Raw genomic sequence first — 5446 nt, 5'->3', positions numbered from 1 at the left:
TTTCAAGGTCTTTAATTCGCCGTAAAAACTCGCCTCAGAGATCAAGCAATGAAAATGTCTATTCTAATCTTACCTAATGCCCACAAAACGTGATGGACATTAAGCATTTCCTCTTAAAGAAAAGTAAAATCAGTCATTTAATTTAGATAAATTTCACGAAAACTCTCATCTAGCGCATCCAATATATATTGTTTGTCCTCTATGAATGATCATGCACTGTGTCTCAGTAACGTTTTGTCTCAGCATTTCCTTCTAGTTGATTCTCAGTAGTTACTAAGTAAAGTCCAATGGGGTTGTCATGAAGGCACAGAGCGAAGAAAGTAATCGTTTAATCGAAGATGGTAGCAAGAAAAATCAAATAACTAATGAAGCGAAGACACAATAATCTCTCTATGACCTGATGGGCTGAATATCAATTAAAAAGTAAAGATGTTGAATCAAAGTAGGAAATTGTAATCTACAACTTTCTCGGGTAGTCAAACGATTTTTGTTTGCCTAAAAAGCAAAAAGTATAAATCTACAAAATTTTCTTTACCGGTCCATGTTAGGAGTACAAATTAGAATCTATTTCAAAACCGAGAAGTGAGATCAATGAAGATGTCTTCTCTGCATTGTGAGTCCCCCCATCGGATGGTCATACCCGAACTCTTCCTCTGCCATACTAAGCAACTCTCGAAATGCAGGCTCATTAAGGTAGGACACAGGTACTACGTAGCGCTTCTTCTCGTTCTCTCCAACATACACCGCCAAGTAGCCTTTCTAGACGGTTGTAGACTTAAGAGCTGCTTCTTTAAGACCAGAAAGTGTCCGGCGGAGAGCTTTCTTGCCGTGAACAATACCACGCAGTCCAAATGCCATTTTGATTTCCCTATGTTATTGCTTTAGAGGCAGTTGAGAGACTAGAATTCTCGAATAACTTTTGCCAGTAGAAAATGTGATGACTTGATGCAGAATTGTGGTAATGTGCTATTTTATATAGGTGAAGGGATCTTTGCGAAATTGGGTAGACTTTCAATTTGGAAGAGACATAAGGATTTGGAACTTCACATGGCTTTGTCTTCCGACTAATGCATATTGGAAACTTGGTTATGATTGAAACATACATATATCATGCACACAATAGAAATCTTGTTCCTGCACATACATATTATACACACAACGTTAAAAGAAGTTAATGTGTATTATTCGGAACATCATGAATGCATGGGAATGGATGGAAAAATCCAGTTCAGTTATTTAATTAAGTCATCCTTGAGTTTGGTCAACCTACATGCCTCTTTTAGTTTGGACGTCTCTAATCTGTTAATTTAGAGACTATATTATGCATTGGACTAAATTAAAAACTGAGGCTTCCTTGATTTTTCACTCTTGAATCTACATCATATGATTCATATCAAAGTGATCTATTGCAGAAGGACTCTGAGTGTCCAAAAATACATTCACTCCTCAACAACCTTAAAAGCTTAAGCCCCTAATACAAGCAAACTTCAATGGTTAAAGGCTTTACCACGAGAAAATATGTTGCTGTAATAAGCAAATGTAAAATGACCTAAAATAATGTAAAGTGGGGTGACCAAGTGAAAAAAGTTTAGAAACGGATACTATCCCACCACTTCGAGAAACCAAAGAATAGACTAGAACTTGTGGATTTTTTTTTTTCTTTTTTTTGTCGAGCACTTTCGAGGCTAAAAAAACCTAATGCTATGTTTGGTAGGAAGGAAAGAAAATAGGATAGAAAGAAAATATGGAAGTGATGGAAAATAACAATGATGGAAAAGAAATTAATTTTCTTTTATGTTGTTTGGTACGAGAAGATGGAAGAAAATGAGATTACCTTCACTTGTTTGGTATTGGAAGTTAAATTGAGAGGGGAAAAAAAAATCTTACTCGTAAATTACTTTTATACCCTTAAATTTTTTGCTTGGATGTTGATGGAGAAAAATGTAGTTTATTAACTTTGCTCACTTTAATGAGTTGCCCCTATTTTTCATCCCATTTTCTGCCCACTTGTGAAAAGAAAAAAAATGGTGGGGCCCACATGTATTATTTTCCACTCCATTTTCTCTTCCTTTCTCTTTTCTCTCCTACCAAACAACCTACATTTTCATTTTCCCTCCCAAAACCCTCCACCTTCTTCCTTCCTTCTACTTTTCTTTCCTACCAAACATACTCTTAAAAATACGTCCCTTTTTGTCTGAGAATTCCCAAAAAATATTCATTTTTTTTTTATGGTGGGTTTCATATTTCTTTAGTACGTATATAATATAAGTCTATAATTATATGTTATAATGATATGAGACTAAAAAAAATTAAGAAATGACAAGATAATTTGGTATATCACTGAAAGAAATAAAGATGTGGAAAACAAGACAAGGTAAATCGTGTGCTTTTCTCATCTTAGCTTTTAAATATTTATCTCTTAAAAAAATGCGGAAAATAGTTAACCTTGAAACACTTTACTTTGAATGACTTAAAAAAATCCTACTTTTTTTCATATTATAATTTTAAAAAAATTAAACCTCCCCAAAGAAAAATAAACTTTAGGTTCAACTCATTTATTAAAATCCATACCGTAAAATAAACTTTAAAAAAAATCTAAAGTATTCTTCAAATCAAAAATACCATAAACCAGAGTTCCAAAACAATAAAAATTAAAATTAAAAACTTTGTTTAACATTAAGCACTTTATCCCATGACTATTTCTCACGTTTTCCTATCATACACCGCTCGCATCCGCTCCAAGATTCTCCATGGCTACATTTTACTCTTTAGTTCGTTTGCAACATGAAATAACTTATATAAGCAAAGCCTTAGTAAGACACTTAAATCTCACAAACGTAAATGAACAATTTTATTCATCAACAATAAACGTCATCATGAGAACAATTATTTTTTAATACGTTTAAACTTCAAAATTCATCATATATTGGGCCCGACGTTGTACCATCATAGCGCGCTAGCCACAGAAAGTATGGCGTAGCAAATCTCATATCAACCGTGACAATAAGACCACTCACCGGTCACCATCAAGGATGTACACCACCATTTAAAAACATAAAAATACATATATATATTTTTCTTCAAAACGTCTATCATAAAAGAATTGTTAAAAGCGTCATAACATCATCATAGACATCAAAATCATATCCTTATCAATTATTCAATTGATGTTACAGATGTGAGTGTACTTATATGAGCGTCTTACTTAACCTTTTTAAATTTTCCAACGGAGACGCGACGAATGAGGTCATCGGGTACTCACCTCTAGAACCGTTCATGACATAAATCATAAATAAGATTATTAAAAAGCCTTAACAACTCATCAAACACATTAATCACGTTAAAAGAGCATCTAATAGACCATTCTCATAATTCATTAACATCAAGACATAAAAACCCATTAATTACACAAAATCACAAAACTTAATAAAAACTAGCAACCTGACCTTTACTCATTTAAAAACTCATAGCAATTCATACAGAACTCTTAATGACCTGAAACTAATTTCAAATTAAAGTAGACATCTAGAGCTTTCCAACGGTATCTAATTTGCTAAAAACGGAGTTCGTTTGGTCCGTCAAACACTATTTTAAAATCAGAACATGAAACTTGGAAAAATTCACCAAAAATTCTATAAAATACAAAACAATAACATGTATAAACAACAATCCATTTATTATCCAACCCTATAAAATGTTTCTAATACTTAAAGAAATATAAATACGTGCATATATATACATCATATACCTATAAAATGACGATCAAAAGAATCACATGACCCAATCATATAAATGTACAAGAACCAATAATTTCATTATTAACTCAGTTATCAAAATGGCCAGCCCCTATAGCATGCTTTCTAGGAAGATACAAAATAAAACAATCAAATAATAACTATGACTAACATAGAGTCTAATAGAAACGTACACTCAAAATCATAGAATCAAATTAAGAACCGAATAGCCTTGAATCATAGAACTCATATTGATGGTATAGCCTCACTCATCATCATCTCATAAATATGTCTCTCCTCTTTATCAAACAAAAGCCATCATTGATAATTAAGTCCGTACCCTTAAAGAATTCTAACCCAAAAGAATAAATAACAAGAGGAATCATACCTTAACGATCTCCTATTTTATCTTGATTGCCAGAATAATTTAAAAGAAATATTAAGAGGTGAGCTTGATGGCTGATTATGGAGGCTCTCTTGTGGTGTTCTTGAACGTGAAAGAAAGGAGAAGAAAGAGGGGGAGAGAGAGAGTAGGAGCTTGAAAATGCTTATTAGCTCATAAATCATATAAAATTAAAAGGGATTAATAAGATATTAATTGGGGATTAATTCTATGATTAAATGACCCCATAACAGCCGGGGGAATCGCTGTAATTAGGGTGTAAAATCATGTGGAAGACAAATAAAAGAGTTGGGTCAACTTCTAGAATTTTCATTCTTTTTCGCGTGCTGTAATATGGTTAGAGACTGCTGGGTGTCCGGATGGTATACTTGTTGGTCTCCGGATCGAATCCGGATACGGAAGCGTGGTGGTGCGGGGAAGAGGCGGATCGTGTATAACAAAAATTTTCATAAAACTTTTGAGATACTCTATAGATTATATTAATTTATGCACGAATAAATTAATCTCATTAACTTATATATATCAAGAACTCAATCAGGAAAAATACCTGGAAGCCGACTCGAATGATAACTTGAGTTCTTTGACCACGAACAGTCCTTGCTCCAATCTTTGGGTTTAGAAAACCAATGTCTTCCACATCAATTCCTAGAATCCACGAAGACGTGTGTGTGGGCACACATGAGACAAAACGGGTTACAATAAACACTCGAATTTCCACAAACACCAACGCATGCACGATGTGAAATTTTTGGAGAAAAAAAATTTTTCCTTCCTCTCTCTCTTGAGAATTTCGGCCAGCCTTAACTCTTGGGGCTAAAAAATTGTTTCCAAAATTTCTATAGAGAAATTTCGGCTACCTCTAAAATTAGGGCAAAAAACCATTCCGAAAATTGTCTCAAAAATAGTATTTATAGAGTAGAAGTCAAACTTCTAGAAAGAATCCAATCTCTATCTCCAATTTGAATTTCGAACCAAAATTATCCTCTATCCCTTATCCCTTGTGGCCGGCCATGCTAGGGATTCCTATCCCTATGTGTGGCGCCAATACTGGATAGGGAAGGAAGAGAAAATCATCCTTTATCCTGTAGTCCAATTTTGACTCAAATCCAAATTTCAATTTAAGTCAAACTTAAATTAATTTGAATTCTAAATTGAACAACTTATCAAATAAGTTTAAATGGATAAATCTAGATGTGTTCAAATTCAAATTTAAAAAATCACATTATTTAAATAATAATTAATTCTCAATTAATTATTTTCAAGTGTTTAATTTTCGAATTTCGTAATTCTAAAATTCTCATTTTGCCCT

The 5446-nt window shown here is 33.2% G+C and overlaps 1 pseudogene; it reads right to left on the bottom strand.

The window, feature by feature from the left end:
• Positions 1 to 569: 569 nt before the first annotated feature.
• On the bottom strand, positions 570 to 858 carry LOC21393705 (annotated as a pseudogene).
• Between the last annotated feature and the right edge of the window lie 4588 nt (positions 859 to 5446).

Source organism: Morus notabilis, unplaced genomic scaffold (genome assembly GCF_000414095.1).
Source record: "Morus notabilis unplaced genomic scaffold, ASM41409v2 Scaffold827, whole genome shotgun sequence".
NCBI classification, from domain to species: domain Eukaryota; kingdom Viridiplantae; phylum Streptophyta; class Magnoliopsida; order Rosales; family Moraceae; genus Morus; species Morus notabilis.
The sequence above is the reverse complement of the archived record's forward strand: the minus strand, read 5'-3'. Positions and strand labels throughout refer to the sequence as shown.